We start from the raw sequence: 18,592 nt of genomic DNA, 5'->3' as shown, positions 1-18,592 counted from the left end.
AATGCCAGCATTTGGGAGGTTGAGACAGGAGGATCATGGTTCACAGACAGCCTCAGCTACTTGGTGAGATGTTTTGCAACTCAGTGAGCCCGTTTCAAAATAAAGAATAGAAAACAGGGCTAGGGTTGTAGCTTGGAGGTAGAATGCCCCTGGGTTCCATCCCCAGTACCGAAGAAAAAGAAAAAGAATGACCTTTATCTTTCTCTTTTCAAACTCCTTTATCTTTGCTATCAAATCTTATATTTCTTATCCATCTATCCAGCAAGCAATACTCTTGTTTACCCACTGTGACCAATCTCAGGAGTTAGGAATAAAATAATCATCAGTGTAGCATGCAGATGAGAATAAACGCTCCCTCTAATCCTTTTAAATTTTTTTTTTCTGGCCGGGCATGGTGGCGCACGCTTGTAATCCCCGCGCTTGGGAGGCAGAGACAGGAGGATCACGCAGGTTCGAAGCCAGCTGTGCGCGCTGGCTTAGGAGACCCTGTTTCTAAATAAAAATATAAAATAGGTGTCTGGGAGTGTAGCACGGAAGTAGAAGGGCTTCCAGGAACCCCAGTACCACCAAAAAAAATTTTTTTTTTCTAATTTACATGAAAACTTTTAATTAATTTATTTTTTGTGGATCTGAAGATGGAACCAGGGGCATTCAACCTCTGAGCTACACCTCCTGCTTTTTTTTTATTCTTTTATTTTGGAATAGGGTCTCACTAGTTGAGGAGGGCCTCACTAAGTAGCTGAGGCTGTCCGTGAACCATGATCCTCCAGTCTCAGCCTCCCGAATGCTGGAATTACAAGCGTGCACCACCATGCCCGGCTTTATGGGGTATTTGTAACAATCTAAATAATTGGAAAGAGTGAAAGGCAGGTCTTTAAATGAGTTTTGAAAATTTTTATTTTTTGTTGTACCAGAGGTTCAGAGGTTGAACCCAGGGGCACTCTACTACTGATCTACATCCCCAGCTCTTTTTATTTCATATTTCATTTATTTTTTGTGTTACTACGGATTGAACCCAGGGCTGCTCGATTACTGAGCTACATCCCCAGACCTTCCTTTTGTTAAAAATTTGAGACAGAGTCTTGCTAAATTGCTGAGGCTGGTCTCAGACTTGCAATCCTCCTGCCTCAACCTCCTGAGTTGCTGGGATTACAGGTACACACCACCATCCCTGGCTCATAAAGCAGATTTTTGCGTAAATGGGGAACTCATTAGTATAATAGTTTGGATAATAATAGCTGAGGTGTCAGAAAAATCACTACATTTCAGTGGCTTCATAAAATTAAATATTATATGTTTTCTACTACATAAGTGCTACTGATCGGTCCCTCTTACAAGGGAGTAGAGTTGTGTATGGTGTCGTACCTGGCCAGGGGAAAAACAGGAGGTGAATAGGATTATTCCATACAGTTGTTGAAGGACTCAGGCTGACAGAGGCTCTGCCATCTTCCCCCGCAGTTTCCTAGGTTTTGTGAAGCATTGACATCCGTTAGCAGATGGGACAAGGGAGAGAGAATCATGCATGGGAGGTTTTATGGGGCTGCACTTCTGCTCACAGCCCCTCGTCTACAATGGAAGCAAATGGCCCCGCTCCCTGCAAAGAAGGCTGAGAAATCTAGCCCAGCTCTGAGCCAGGTTTGGCCATCATCTGTCAGTCACTGCTGCGCTGCACTGGCATGCGTGTGGGGAGGAACAGCCCCATTCCTTTTGTCTCTTTTGCCTGCAAATCCTCAGAGAGGTTTGACATTCCCTCCCCTACTTAAGAGTCAGTTCCCCGCTGCAGAAAGCCCCCCTCCACCCACCTGAAGAACAAGAATAGAATCCTGGCATGCGGCACGTTTACAGTTGCGAAAAGTTAATCCAGGTGCAAGTTCTTGTATTTCACAAGGATACCTGGAGAATCAATGAATGGTTTTGGGTGATTACCAACCCTTTGATCATTGTCCTCCTGGTGCAGACACAGGCTTACCTTTGCATGAGGCAGAGGGTCCATTGTTATCTTTCTTACCAAGCCAGGAAGCTGAGATGCACACAGGTCAAAAGGGATGTTCTAGCCGAGCTTGGTGGCTCACGCTTGTAATCCCCGCACTTGGTAGGTGGAGATAGGAGGATTGCGAAGGTTCAAAGCTAGCCTTGCTGGCTAAAGAGACTCTGTTTCCAAATTAAAAAAAAAAAATATATATATATATATATATATATGTGTGTGTGTGTGTGTGTGTGTGTGTGTGTGTGTGTGTGTGTGTGTAATTAAGCCACAAGAGCTGTAATCTTATCAGTGCATAAATCCATTATAACGAATTTACTGGGTGGTAACCTAGGCAGGTGGAGTGAGCCTGGAGACAGTGGGTCCTTGGGGGTGTGGCCTTCGGGACGGTGATTTTGTCTTTGAATCACCTTTTTTGTTTGTACTCTCTTGCTTCTGACCTACGTGATGGGACAGCAGAGTCTTGCTCTTTCCCTCTCTCTTGAGCTCCAGAGAACCGGCTGGGGAGTGTGTGTTTTCAGAGCCCCATAGATGAGATCATGCTGCTTATGTGCAGACCACACTTAGAGTGGCAAGGTAGTACCTCGCTCTTGGGGTACAGAGCTGGCCTGTGTGTAGGCAGATTCTGGTGCCCCATAGTTGCTTAAATTGCAAATAGACTGTTCTCCATAATGAGAATTTCAGAGCCACTGTCAGTACTTTACGATTGTGGATTTTATCTGTATATACAGAGTACCAAGAGATCTCTATTTCTCTGGGCTGTGCATCTTTAACTCACCAAGTTCAAATACTCTTTCTTTCTTCGTTGTTCTTTCATACAAGGTCAGGCAACCGCTGCTGAGTTGCGTAAAGAGCATCCTCAGTCTACTGACTTCCCAGTCCGTGTTGGAGTACTCCTTAAGCTTTTCCTTGTTTGGAGGAGCATCTGTACTTTGCTTTTATCCTTGTCTCTGTATCTTGAATGCTACATCTGCCCTTCAGCATACAGCTGTGGTTGACCACAAGGTCTTTTGCTGTTTTCAGTGCTTCTGTTTTTCAGCATAATGAGTTTTTTTTTTATCCATACTCTCTCTTACTAATTGCAACACAGCAGCACATTCTATATCCCATCTGTTTCCATGATTGATTGTCTTTGAGTTCAGAATGTCCTAGAGGGTTATTTTAAAAGAAAATCAGGCTTCAGTGTGACCTTTCAGATCATCATAAACACTGTTTGTATGTAAGCATGACTCTGTACACCTTATGGCCACCCAAAGGAATAAGATATAATTTATTTGCTATCCATTATGTGATTGCTCCTTATTGCTTACTCTAGCCAGACTTGAGGTGAACTTTGTTGCATTATGATATTGGTCTGCTTCTGTCCCCCATTATCAGCCATCCTGGCTATGAGCCTGATGTGTTCATAGACAAGTGAGGATAGTTGTGGCCCTGGGAGTTTAGTAATGGCTCCCGAGAAACTGCTGGCCACAGGAGTGGCTGGGGATATCTAAAGTTGTCTTGCTGTATAGTTAATTCTAGTTATTCATGGTAGTTACGTGTCTTTGTCAACATTTTCACTACTATAACCCCAAACAACTGACCACACAATTTAGAGAAAGGATGATTTTTTTTAAATCACACTTTTAGGAGATTTGGGGTTTAATTTATGTCAGCCGGGTCTCTGGAGCTCAAGAGAGAGGGAAAGAGCAAGACTCTGCTGTCCCATCACGTAGGTCAGAAGCAAGAGAGTACAAACAAAAAAGGTGATTCAAAGACACAAGCCACACCCCCAAGGACCCGCTGTCTCCAGCCTCGCTCCACCTGCCTAGGTTACCACCCAGTAAATCCATTATAATGGATTTATGCACTGATGATATTACAGCCCTTGTGGCTTAATTATATCAACTCTGAACACTAATACATGAGCTCTTAGGGGGAAATTCTATACCTAACTATACTTTATATTCTATAAAGTCACCCAGAATGCTGAATTAGCACATACTGAATCACCATCCCTAGAGGAAACAGAAGATTAGGTTCCCATGAACGTGTGGTCATGTTCTCATCAACTGAACAATGTGTAACCTTGTTTCTTGTGTGTTTCGGATAAAGACACCTTATTTAATATACTGATTCATTAGCATGGCACTTGTGGCCAACAGCATCATAACTCATGCCTGGAGAAAACTTAATATAACATGTGTATTTTCTCCATAAGGCACATCGCAGCCTTCTTGTGCTGAAGAACATGAAATAGCACTTCAGCATTATGCCTGGGACCAATTTTCACAGTGAAACTTCCACACACGGAACAAAATATGGGAAAATTGTGGCACTAAGGAGACCAGGAAAGGACACTTGCTTCCCATATGAGAGCTGAAATCAGAAGGCAGAGTGTTGCTTTGTTTGATCTCACCTGATACGCACTGTTGGCAGCTCAAATTTTTCATGGCTCTGTGCATGTTCACAAATGACCGTGGAACTGCATGAGTATTGATTTGGGGGTTACAAACAAATTGTGTTGAGTAGGCAAATCCACAAATAACAAGACTGACTGTGTACTGTTGTAGAAGTATTTTTTCTTTTTTATTCTTTTTTATTCCTTTTTCTTTTTGTACCTTTGATCTATACCCAAGTCCTCTTCATTGTTTTATTTTAAAATTAGCATCTCACTTCATTGAGGAGGCTGGCTTCAAACCTGTGATATTTTTGCCTTGGCTTCCCAAGAACTGGGATTACAGTCCTGTACCTATTAGGCCGGGCTGAAATTTTATATTTCCAACAAGTTCCCAGAGTATTTTGATGCTATGCTGCCAGTCTGTGGATTAGACTTTGAGTAGCACAGATCTCAGTGATCTGGTGTGTGTGTGTGTGTGTGTGTGTGTGTGTGTGTGTGTGTGTGAATAAAGATTTAATTCAGGGGCAGTCTACCTCTGAGCTACACCCTCAACCTTTTTATTGTTTTGTTTTGAAACAAGGGCTTGTTGGGTGCTGAGAGTCTTGCTACATTGCTGAGTTTGTCCTCTAACCTGCAATCCTCCTGTGTCAGCCCACCAAGTACTCAGATTACAGGTGTGCACCATCACACCTGGCCAAGTCCGTATTCTGAGACTCTTGGAGACTCTGAAGAATCAGGCCCTGAGGAGCAAGAAGGCCTTTCAAGTGACAAAGAATAGGTCAGATAGCTCTATGGTTGGATGGTAGGAGAGTGTGGAGGTGGTGAAGAGGTTGTGGCTAGAGAAGGCGGTGAGTTAAAGGTTTTCAGGTGTGGCAGGTGCATGGTGTGATTTTGGCAACCATTCTTTACCACAGGCCCCTTTGTAATGGAATACAAGCCAGGTGAAACACCAATCCTCTTCAATCATTGAATGGACTCCAGAAACTGGCAATAAATGCCTTTTGAGCACTCAAACACGAACAGCAGTTGTCAGAATCCACATCTTTAGGTGGTAGCAATGATTCAGTACAGTTAATAAAAACCATTCAGTATTTTCATTGATATGAATTATGTTTCATTTGAGTTTTGATTGTCTTAACTATCTTGCTGGTTAAATCCTGAATCAAAAATACAACTGTGGGATTTGACATTTGAAGATAAAATTTCCAGGTGAGATTGTGCTGTAGAGGTTGCAATATTGTTTCTTCAAAGGGAAATCTGTAGTTATTAGAAACAGCTGGACTTATTGTCATTTCGTCATGTTTGCTGTGACCTTTGTGGAGGTAACTTAGCCATGATAACTAAATGAAAGCCCATGTTTAGATTCAGATGTGTCTTGACTTCAGCGTCAATAATTTACATTTTGGTTTTATCTCACACACACACATCTGGCATTATTATTCAGTCTTCCACCTGGTTTTTGTGCTTTGATTTCCTGGGCAGAGTTTTAACCTTTCTGAGCTTTGTTTTTTCGTTTGTGAACTATGAATGAGATTTCATTGTATTGGTGATGGCTTGACAGTTTTCTTTGCTACAGTGCTGGGGATGGACCCAGGGCCTTAAACATGCCTAGCAAGAGCACTGCCACTGAGCTACACTGCCAGCTCAGGTTAACAGTGATATAATTAAAGGACATTACATAGAGCAAATCCTCAGCAAACGTTGTGTGTATTTTTGTATTTGTGGTACAATTTTAAGGCATTTTTTTATACATTTCAACATTACAAACAGACTTTGTATGGCCACAGTCCAAAAGATAGAAAATAACAAATGGTGGAGAGGATTTGGAGAAATTGAAACCATCAACACAATACATTGCCGGTGGGATTATAATATTGTACAGCCACTTTGAAATTTTCTTCAAATATTAAATAAATGTACCATATGATCCAGAATGTCTCTTTCAAGGACTCTTTGACCAAAGGAAGTGAAAATAGGTCCATGTAAAGGCTCCATAAATGTCCATAACAGCATTGTTCATAGCAGCCAAGTCAAACAAATGTCCATCAACTGGTGAATGGGGAAACAGAGAGTACTATATCCAAACAGTGAATGCATTTGGACACAAGAAGTACTAATACATGCTACAATGTGGATGAGCCTCGGATGCATTTTGAGAAGCAAAATTATCCAGATCCAAAAGACAGTATGTTCTATGAGGTTCTCAGAAAAGAGAAAACTATAGATTCAGAAAGTTGATTACTGTTTGAATGGGATAGCAGGAGGTCACTACGCATGGGTTTGAGGATTTGGTGGGATGATGGAAATATTCTACAGTTGGTGGTGACAGCAGTGCAACTCTAAACTTACTAGGGATCACTGACATGTATACTTAAACAGGTAAGTTTTATGGTATGTAAACTCTACTTCCATAATATTGTCCAATAAATCCCATTTTAGAAAAATTTCATTATATTTTTCTGTAGATTCTCACTGGTTTATGATGAGGAAAATGAGTGGCATACTTTTTTTTAGCTTCTTGAAATGGGTTGGATTTTCCCAGGTCTCAGGAGTGGATGCTGCATTTTTTTTTTCTTTCAGTTCAATACAGAAGTCCTTATTTTTCAGGACAGCAAGCTTAACCCTGCAACTAATAGCCCGCAGGCACCCGCAGAGGATACTAACATCTGAAAACAATAGAAATCCCGTTGGTAAATGCAAATCAATAACGCCGGCTGATGATTCCACATGAGCAAAAAGAGATTTGTAAGATGGAGTGTCTTCACTTTAGCCATTAAACTTCTCGTTCACCGGTTCTTCATTAAACGCCTGTCTTAAACAGGGCAATTGAATCTAAGATATCAGACATGTTTGAATTATGGAGATCAACTGCTTCATTGCTGGCCTTGGGCAGAGGATAAAAGGCCCTGAATTTAATATTCCCCAGAAAATGATGTAAAGGGAGGTAATTGGCAACACCTGGAAGATACCATCTTAAAGGTACAACTGCCAGAAATGTGGTTACAGGAGCACAAGTACATTCAAGACACCCCAACTCCTGGTTGGGTTAGATACTCAGAACCTCCTTCTAGCATCAGATGGAAAAATCTAAGAGAGAGTATGCGTTTACGTGTTAATCCTCTGGCCTTACTTTTGGAAAATAGGAATGGTGTGACAGGTGGTTAAAAGACCATGTTGTTTTATCATAAAAAATTCAAAAACTTGCATCTGACAGTTTCTTTTATATGGATCTCATAGAGGGGATGGAATCCCCAACCCTCAGGCAGATTGTTGGGCCTGTAGGGGCAAATAGATGAATAAAAACTTAACAGACTTCTTTGGTTTGTAGTAAATGAGCCGAGGGTCAATAGAAATGGAAGGAGTTTCAAACTGGCTTCCTAAACAGCAAACAAACCCCCACAACTCTTATTTCTCATTGTGCCATACTGGGATACTCGACATCGGCGTCATTTGGAAGTTGTCGGTATTAACAAATCAGAAACTCAAGTGTGACTACACTGTGGCACATTAATTGTTGCCAGGGGAAGAGGGGTGAACAGAGGGACTGGGATTCCTGCTTCATGTACATTTTGTTCTACAGCAATCTCTCTCCAAGTGTCCACCCTGGGCCAGCAGCATCTCCTTTACTTGGTAGAAGTGTGGATTTTCACCAGACTTAAGTAATCAGAACTTCTAGGGGTCAGAATCAAAGGTCCCACAATGACATCTTCATAAGTCCTTTAGGTCTTCATGCATAGTAGTGTTTGAGAAGCGTGTATGTGTGTGTGTGTGTGTGTGTGTGTGTGTGTGTGTGTAATACTAGGGACTGAACCCAGGGCCTTCTACCTCTGAGCTACACCCCCAAGCCCTTATTGTTTTTGTGTTGTTTTTTGAAACAGGATTCCACTAGGTTTCTAAGAATCTCACTTGCTTGCTGAAGCTGTCCTCAAACCTGTGATCCTCCTGTTTCAGCCTCCCAAGTATTCCTGGTATGCGTCACCATGCCTGGTAAGAAGCCTTCTTCAGGGATTTAGTTCCTCAACCGCAGAACTATCACGTTTGGCATAGATCATTCTTTGGAGCAGGGAGGAGGCTGCCTGATGTATTGCAGGATATTTAGCAACATTCCTTATTACTACTCTTCTTGAGATATCAGGTCCCCCACTCCATTTGGGACAATAAAAACAAACAAAATGTAAGAAAAACATCTCTAGGTGTCATGAAACATTCTCTGAAAAAATGAGGGGGTGAAATTATCCCTGATTGAAAATGAGAACCTCAAGCCAAGTCTGTTTGATAGCTATTGGTCATCACCATCGACATCAAAAGTTCGAAGCCAGACTCAGCAACTTAGCGAGATCATCAACAACTCAGCAAAACTCTATTTCAAAATAAAAACTAAGGGAAGGCCCGGTGCAGGGTGGGGGGTGCGGGGTGGGTGGCCCAGCCTGCGACCTGGAAGGCCTGATACCAAGCAGAAGGCTAAGCCACGCGTCCCAAGGAACTCAGCACCGCTGTGCTGCACCAGGGCGGTGGTGCGCTTAGCACAGAAGATCCTGCTCTGCACAGTGAGGCTGTGGGACTCCTCTTTTGGAAGGGAGAAAAAATTCATTGCTGCCAACTGCTTGATCCCACAATCTCTTCAAACCACACATACTGTCTTCTCTTATTTAAAAAAAAAGAAAATAAAAAAGAAAAATTATTGGAGAGGGGTGATGATGGCCGAGGTGGCAGCCAGGATTCTGGAGATGCAGACAAAACATATATAACTGACCTGGAACTTTTGGAAAAATCCCCGTGAAGGGGGACTGCTTCTTCCTTACATGCTTAAGAATTCTGGACATCATCTGTAAAGAGGGAGCTCAGCGGAGAACTGGGAGGAAGGCAGTGGCAGCAGCAGCAGCTGCGGTAGCGGTGGAGGCTAGTATTTGGGAGAGGAAGAGATCTGATCCAACCCACCCTGATCTTCTGAAGAAATTGCCCCAAAGGTGGAATGCTACCGTCACGCATGTTCAGGAATACCGGACAACATGCAGTGTGGGAAAAGAGTTTGGGAAAGAATTGAGATGGTGGAGGCAGCGGCAATGGCAGTGGACAGTATTCAGGAGAGGCAGAGATCTGATGCAACACACCTGGATCTTTTGAAGAAATAGTCCCAGAGGTAGACTGCGCATGCTCGGGAACTTGGGACAACATGCTGTGTGAAGAGGGTGCTTGGAAGAGAACCAAGATGGCTGTGACAGCGGCAACGGTGGTTAGCATTTGGTAGAGGCAGAGATTCAATCCAATCCACATCATAGTATTAAAGAAATATCCTCAAAGGTATACCACTAATGCTGCACATGCTTGGGAACTCTGGAAAACAAACTGTGTGGGAAGGGTGTTTGGGAGAGAACTGAGATGGCAGCGGCAGCAGCGGCAGTGGTGGTGACCAGAGTTTGGAGGGGCAGCCAGATCCAGTCCAGTCCACCGTGAACTTCGGAGAAAATCTCCCTAAATTATACTGCTCCTCACACACATGATTGGGATTTCTGGATAACATGTTAAGTGGTAAAAGGGTTTGGGGGGTTTCAGAGGGAGCCCCGCATAGTCAGGGTCAGCTGCCACACTGCGGGTTCTGGGAGTCATCAGCCCTAATGGCCATCACGCTCCTCTGTGCAGAGTGGGAGGCCAGGGTGCGTATGGAGCAGCAGAGCCTGCTCTCCGGAGTGAAGCTATGGACCTCTGCCTTTAGAGGGAGGACAAAATTTTATTGTCACTGGGTATCTGGGGTCCTAGCTTTCGCAAAAGACATATATTGCTTCCTCATATTAAAAAAAAAAAAAACAATCAAAGAATGCTGGGCGTGGTGGAGCACGTTTGTAATCCCCACGCTTGGGAGGCGGAGACAGGAGGATCGTGCAGGCTCGAGGCCAGCCTTGCTGGCTTGAGAGACCCTGTTTCCAAATAAAAATATATATATATATTAAAAAAAAAGTGGGTCCCTGGGAGTAAAGTCCAGAGGTGGAAGGGTTTCCAGGAACCCCAGTACCACCAAAAAAAGGGGGTAGGACATCTGTAGATGACCTGCTCATAGTGGCAGAGAACAGAGCCTGAAGCACAGTAAGACAGCAAGGCCAGAGGCGGGGCCTTGGAGGCCAGGATAGGAGCCTGCCGGGTGGCTACACCAGTGGCAGGGCCAGTGAGGCCGGGTCAGAGCCTGCCATGAGGCACGACCGGTGCTGGGGCATCGGAGGCTAGGATCGGAGCCTGCTGAGGGGTGAGGCCACTGTCGGGGCCAGAGAGGCCAGGATCAGGGTCTGCTGTGAATCAAGCCTGGTGCTGGGGCCTCCAAGGCTGGGATTGGAACCTGCCAAGGGGTGAGGCCGGTGCCAGGGCCAGCGAGACTGGTATCAGAGTCTGGCGTGAGGCAAGTCTGGTGCTGGGGCCTCCAAGGCTGGGGTCGGAGCCTGCTGAGGGGTGAGGCCAGTGTCCGGACCAGCAAGGCCAGGATTGGGGCCTGCTGTGAGGCAAGGCTGGTGCTGGGGCCTCCGAGGCTGGGATCAGAGCCTGCTGAGGGGTGAGGCCAGTGCTGGGGTCAGCGAGGCCGGGATCGGAGCCTGCTGTGAGGCAGGACCATTGCTGGGGCCTTGGAGGCAGGGATTGGAGGCTACAGAGGGGGTGAGGTTGGTGCCAGGGCCAGTGAGGCTGGGATCAGAGCCTACCATGAGGGAAGACCGGTGCTTGGACCTCTGTGGCTGGGATTGAAGCCTGCCTATGGAGGAGGCCAGTGCTGGGGCCTCGGAGGATGAGATTGGAGCCTGCCATGTGGCGAGGCCGGTCCTTGGGTCAGTATGGCCGGGATCAGTGCCTGCCATTTGGTGAAGCCATAGCTGGAGCCAGAGAGGCCGAGATAGAAGCTAGCCTAAAGACAAGACTGGTGCCGGGGCCCCTGAGGATGGGACCGGAGCCTGCCATGAGACAAGGCTGGTACCAGAGCCAGTGAGGCCAGGAGCAGAGTCTACCAGGTGGCTAGACCGGTGCCTGGGCCTTCAAGAGTGGGATTGGAACTTGCAAAGTGGCATACATAAAGAAATATTACAGAAAATTTAAAAAATCGGATGCTTTCCCTAATATGCAAAACTAGGAAGAAATGGGTAATAGGAGGGAAGGTAATGGAAGAAGGGGCCCTATGGAGGAGCAATTAAGGTGACCAATCAGAGGGGATGGGATGGGGGAAGATGGAATCTCTTTAAAGCACATGATGTACGTAAATAAATATATCAATGATAAACACTAAATCAAGCATGGGATTGAGGGAGGGGGAGGGAGTGAGATGGGGATTGGATGAAGGATGATTGGACGATGTGTACTTGGATATCCTAAGAAGTCTTGTAATCCATTGTGATGTTTGACTACAATGCACCAATAAAAATATATTAAAGAAACAAAATAAAAACTAAAATAGGGCTATGGGGGTGTAGCTCAGAGGTGAAATGTCCCTGATTTCAAGTTGTAGTACCACAAAACCCAACCAAACAGACACCACCTACAACAACAAATCCACTTCTATCAAATCTGCAGGAGTTGGGAATGAAGAATCCAGTAAGTGTGATGGTGCTAAGGTTTGAGAATCACCATCCCAGCAGAAGAGAAGGAGACAAATAATTAAGTGTACACACACGTGTAAATCACTTAGCCTGATAAATGTGCTGCGTGAAAGACATGAAAGATGAAATATCTTCACTTTATCCATTAAACTCCAGAAGAGGAGGATAGGGAAGGAGAGCAGGGTGTTCCGGGGGAGAGTTGTATTTTTTTTTTTTTTTTTGGTGGTGGTACTGGGGTTTCTGGAAGCCCTTCTACCTCCAGGCTACACTCCCAGACCTATTTTTAATATTTTTATTTGGAAACAGGGTCTCTTAAGACAGCGAGGCTGACTTCAAACCTGCGCGATCCTCCTGTCTCCACCTCCCAAGCGCGGGGATTAGAGAGTTGTAATTTTAAATGATGGGCTCTTGGAAAAACTCCCCGAAGAGGTGATGCTTGGTCAGATACTAAGGAAGTGAGAAAGAGTCAGAGATAAGAGCATTTGAGGCAGAGAAGAAAGTGAACCATGGGCAGGTGTGTCTTGGCTGAATATTCAGGACTCCTCAGAAGGAACTATTTCCTTCTTGGTTATTCAAGCCACTCAATCATGTTAAGAAATAAGAGTGCTTCCCAACCACAGTGTGATAAAATTAACTCTGATGTAGATATGGTATCAAGTTCACCACCGATGTCCTCCATGTTGATTAACATCTTGCAAGGCAAAAGATTCCCTGTTCCTAATTACTTAAGTTGATTTCATTTGCTCCCAACCTGCCTCTCCCTGACTAGTCCTCCTATCCTGGTCATGGTGCTTTGGTAACTAAATATGTTAACCTGGAATGTCTGTAATGCCTGTCCTCCTAAATACCGGGTGTCAGGGGCCATTTTCAGTCCTTAAACCATTCTTCAACATGTTACTTTCTGGTTATTTTGTGCCTCAGGGAACTGGGAAGATTAAATCTTAGACCCTGTCTTGAAGCTGCAAGGGTTTGAACTGTTTGGTTTTTCTGCCTTAATTTCCCCTCTGTGAGTTCAAGAGGTCAGACATAGTCTGCGGCGATACTTAAGGAGGCTGTATCTGAAGACAGGAATCGAATTAGTTGGTTTGAATTCCTCTTCTTTTTTCACATTGAAATGATCTGGGGGAAGGGACAGAGGAGTGTTCAGGACGAGTTTTAAATTGATGTATCTGGTGGAGAGGGCACTCAAAAGACGAAGAGAAAACACCTTCTCATTATTTAGTTGCTCTGCCACACCTGGCAGTTCATGATGAGGCCCAAGACCGGGACTTCAAACGTCCAGTTTTTGTTTATTTAATTCACTTACCTATTGTAAGGGGCATAAACCAATTACAACAATAACGAGCATTCACACACAAGCAAGTTATAAAAATATTTAGGTTTCACACCTCTTGGTTCTCAGATTAGACAACCGAGGGTTTATGGCATTTGAGTATATTCCGATGCTGTTTCCTTGTTTGTTTGTAAGGGGCTGGAACTCAGGGGCATTGCACCTCTGAGCTACAACCCCAGATCTTTTTATTTTGCAGTTTGAAACAGTCTTGCTAAGTTGCTGAGGGTAGCCTCAAACCTGTAATCCTTCCGCATCAGCCTCTCAAATACTGAAATTATGGGTGTGTTCCACCAGTCCGGCTCATTCCAATGTTTTTAAGAATGTTTATGTTCCAAGGTTAGGCACAATATGAACGCTAAATCCCCCTCCTCTTTCATTGCCATCTGAAAGTTATTTTTTGTTTTTGTTTTTCTTTATTTGCTGGTCTGGGGATGAAACCCAGGGGCATTCCACCTCCGAGCTGCACCCCCTGCCCTGTTTTTTATTCTTTATTTTGAAACAAGGTCTCACTAAGTTACAGAGGGCCTCACTAAGTAGGTGAGGCTGTCCACGAACCACAATCCTCTGGTCTCAGCCTCCCGAATGCTGAGATTACAAGTGTGTGCCACCATGCCCGGCTTAAAAGTATTTTGATTTAAAAGTTGCTTCTAGGGTTCTCAGATAAAATCCAGGCTGCCTAATTTAACTTGAATTTCTGATAAACAGCAATTACATTCCAAATAGAACATACACCTATACTAAAAATGTATTTGTTATGTATCTGAAATTCAAATTTAACTCAGTATCTTGTATTTTACTCACCACTCCTGCAGCTCTAGTGGTTCGGCTCTAGGTTTATGCTATTGGAACTTCTGTCGTATTTAGTTGTGATCATCTAACCTTAATTTCAAAAAAATCTTTGAGGCAGGTTATTTATATTTGCTACCAGAGCAAACTAAGAAAATGGATGTTTTCTGAGTTAAAGACAATTTAGAACCTAAGAGTTTGGGAGTTTTAGAGAAAAAAGTTAGTATTAGAAGCTACTAACATATTTATGCTAAATGCCTGAGGCAGCAATTAGAAGTGTTTTTAGTAGACCCTAGGGCTTGTTTTATTATATAATAAATAATAAAACCAAGAAGATTACAGCGTGTTTCCTTCTTTCAGGTCTGTATGAGCCTGTATTATAGCAGAGATCCTATCCAACCTACTCTTAATTTGCTATTGGCTCAAAGGTTCACCCACATGGGATACACACCAGTAGAGTTAACATTTGACACCTGTGTGAATTGTTTTGCCTACTAATGCACCTTAGTGTGCATGCCTGAGCCCTTTACTATAAAGCTCAGCTCCAGGAGCACGCGCATTGGGCTTATGGCTCTCTGCGTGCCTACTGCTTCAAGGACGAGGACGATCCAGTCTGGCTTAGAGTTCAACAAAGAGGTTTGGTGGTTCCTCCTCATTTTGAGAAGACTAGCCAACGTGACATCATGGAAAGGTAGTATAGTAACAAGAAAGTGGGGGGAAAACTAAATATGCAAACCTGACTCTATTTTCTTCAGGATGATATTTAAGACTGTTCATTACTTCTTGCAGGATCTTGAATATCACCAGAAAGAGAATCGCTGGTCCTTCTCAGCTGAAGACTTGTTTTCAGGACCTACAGACAGGAGGTATGTTCATATTTTATCCTCCTAAGCATTTTTATATCCTTGTTAGAAGATAGGCACAAACCTGTAATCCCAGCAACTTGCACAGCTGAGTCAGGAGGATCGCAGATTTGAGGCCAGCACCCAGTAATTTAATGGGACCCTGACTCAGAACAAAAAATAAGGGGCCGGAGATATTATTCCCTGGAAGAGCATCCCTGGGTTCATATCCTCTGCGCTGCTGGAGAAAACAAACTAAACTCAACACCTGCTTTTGTAAACAGTACGGACAGGTGTCGAGGATTTCCATTCCAGTTAATCAGTTTAATTGATGCAACAGTTTCTTGCCAGGCAGAGTTTGAAGAACTGAGTTAATATCCTACTGTCTCGTAGAGTCCCTTGAAACAATGTGGCTGCTGGTGGTGGGGTTGGGGTGGTGGTCGGTGGGAGAGAGTCTGCAACCCAGCAGGTAAGGATGGATGTGTGGAATGAGCTCTTATCCTAGAGCCAGCTGCTAAGATGTGAACAGTGTTTCTTCCAACTTAAGTGAAGCTGAGATAAATGGTATAATGACTCTGGGTGCTATGTTATTGTATCCACCTGAAAGTGAAGCCAAATATTCTAAAGCAATTCTCAGTTCAGACAATTTTGGTATCGCGCCATTAGTAATCTTCCTGGTGTGCCACGTTCTACCAATATAATCAGCTATTGAAGTTGTTCAAGCTTCCCAGAGAGAAATACACAGATTCAGTTTTGATATATACCACGTGTCAGGGTTGGGAAACTTGGTCTGCAAACTTCTCTGAAGGATCAGATAATAACATAGCATGCTCTCCCTGTTCAGGTCAGCCATTGCAGCAGTAAAACAGCCTTGGATAATATGTGGCATCTTCAAATAAAACCTTATAGATACTAACATTGGAATGCTATTTTCACATGTTAAACTTTTCTTCTAACTCAAAAAGCCTAGAAATGAAAACATCCCAGTCGAAGGCTGGGCTTGGCCAGCAGGCTGGTTTGCTGACCAGTCAATATGAATTCCTCAAATGGGTATTACTAACTCCCTTCCCTCTGCAAGGGGACTCTGGGCCAGTGGGGGTGGTGGTAGTGGCCTCGGGTGCAATTGGGGAACATGGAATAAAAATAAGGGGGCAGGGGAAGGGCCCGGAGAGGTGCTGAGCCGTTTTATTTTTCTGAAAAGGGGATGGTAAGCTATTAAGCATGAAAATCTATGCAAGATCAATAAGGAAAGTGGGTCAAGTTCTGCCGATCTCCACTTCGTTTGAACCTGCTGACATAGCAGAGACCTTGTATGCTTGTGTTGTACTAACCCGTTAAGGAGGACTGGGTCCAAAACAGGAATGATGGCTGCCTCCTTGGGCCAGGCCTCAGCCCTTCGACTTTACACTGTGGGAGAAGGAAAGAGTTTCAATACTGACCTGGGGCAGTCAGGGTGTGAGTGCTGCTTGATCTGGGAATAGACCTGCAGCTGAGCCCTTCTGACTTCCCAGCCTGTTGAAGTCTAGCCCCTTGTACTCAGAGCTCTTTCTCTCCTTATCCATTAGCAGGACACAGGGAATGCTGGCTTGAATGCTGCTTCTCAAAAGGTCACTGGGTTTCTTTACATTCTGTTTTACTTCTCTGTTATGAAGGATTTCCTTTCAATCACCATGGAAAACTATTTGACCATAGATAGGCCTCTGTGTAAACAAATCCACGGATGGGAAACTAATATTCTGCCCTTTATTCTTTTCTCCCTACACACACACATGAGCAAATCAGGGCATGGTACCTGAAAATTACAAAGGAAATCATTACAAGTGTGTCCCTTTAAAATTATAAAGAGCCTGGGATGGGGGGGGGTGGCGTGTGCTTGTAATCCCAGCATTTGGGAGGCAGAGACTGGAAGATCACAGTTGGGGACAGCCTCAGCTACTTAGCGAGGCCCTTCACAACTCAGATCCTGTTTCACAAAATACAAAGAACAAAAATAGGGTTGGAGGTGTAGCTCAGAGGTGGACTGCCCCTGGGTTCCATCCGTAGTACCAAAAAAAAAAAAAAAAAAATTATAAAGAAGCCGAGTTTGGTGACATACGACTATTATTCCAGTACTTGGGAAGCTAAGAAACGATTGAAGGTTTGGAGCCACCCTGAGCAACTCGGTTAGACTTGGAGACTTGGTTTCCAAATAAAAACTAAAATAGAGCTGCGGGTATAGTTCAGAGGTAGAATGCCACTGAGTTTAATCTGCAGCCACACCAAAAAATTAATGAAGGAAGCTTATGTTGCAGGCTTTCTGGTTACTACCTAAATATGTTGTGATGAAGACTGTTAAACCTAAAGGCATAACTTACTTGTCTCACCTAAAGTGCTTTGTGACCCAAGTTAGCCCATTTCTCTGAGTTGCTTCAGCGAGATGAGAAACCAGGGCTATGAAAACTCAAAGGACTCCTTGTGTGTTCATAACGTACAATGTTAAAATGGTAAAGTGGTTAAAGATGAAGCTTTTTGAAATGGAAAAATGGAAATATGAATTTCTCAGCACACGGTTTTAGGGACTGAATCCATGAGGGGATGTCCTAACCTCCATACCTCACTGGAACTGTATTTGGACACTGGACTTTTTTTTTTTTTTTTTTTTTTTTTGGTGGTGGTACTGGGGTTCCTGAAAGCCCTTCTATCTTCGGGCTATACTCCCAGACCTATTTCTATACTTTTTAAAATTTTGGAAACAGGGTCTCTTAAGCCAGGGAGGCTGGCTTTGAACTTGCGCTATCCTCCTGTTTCCACCTCCCAAGCTCAGGGATTACAAGCGTGTGCCACCACGCCCGGCAGACATTGGACTTTTAAAGATAATTAAGGTTAAATAAAATCATATAGTTGGACCACTATCCATTTGGGAGTATTTGAAGATAAGTCCTTAAAAAAGGTAAATAAGGTAAAATGAGATCAATAAGGTGGGGCTCTAAATTTAACTATGTTCTTATGCAGAGCAAATGCTTTGCCACATTGCTGTCTGCAAATCAGGGAAAGAGGCCTGGGGACAGCAAGATGGACTGATCTTGTCTGAAGCAGACAGCTTGATCTTGGGCTAAAGTCCAGAACTGTAAGAATTTTATGATGAAACCTTGGTATAGCAGTCCTAGAAACTATCCCCCTTAAAATGGGGTGTGTAGGAGGGACTGTCCCTGTACTCGGCTCATGGAGCAGAGGTACTAACGGGAGCAGTTGAGTTCCTCACTCCATCTGCCCTATGGTCAGAGTCTGGGGGCTGGACTTGAAAGCAGAGGTGATTGGATTATGTGAATGTTACTGCTGTGTTTTGGGGGGAAATAGTGTTCTGGATACCAGTAAGATCTGTTGTACATCTTTCACAAGTGTCTTAGCAAATAGAAAGGTGAACTTATATTGTACATTTGGCATATTTATTTCATACCCCATGGAGAAGCAGCTCGCAAAGTTCCAGCGCCAAGCCCCTTAATTATTAGAGAGTAGTCAGATGTAGCACACACCTGTATTCCCAGTACCTGGGAGGCTGACGCGGGAAGATCGCAGGTTCGAGAACAGCCTCAGCAATTTGGGTTTTCTGCAACTTAGACCTTGTTTCAAACTAAAAACAAATAGGGCTGGGGGTTTAGCTCAGAGATAAAATGTACCTGGGATCAATTCCTAACATCAAAAAGAAAAAAAAAATATTAC

This window comes from Muscardinus avellanarius (genome assembly GCF_963383645.1).
Source record: "Muscardinus avellanarius genome assembly, chromosome: 18".
NCBI classification, from domain to species: Eukaryota; Metazoa; Chordata; class Mammalia; order Rodentia; family Gliridae; genus Muscardinus; species Muscardinus avellanarius.
This window is presented reverse-complemented; position numbering follows the sequence as displayed.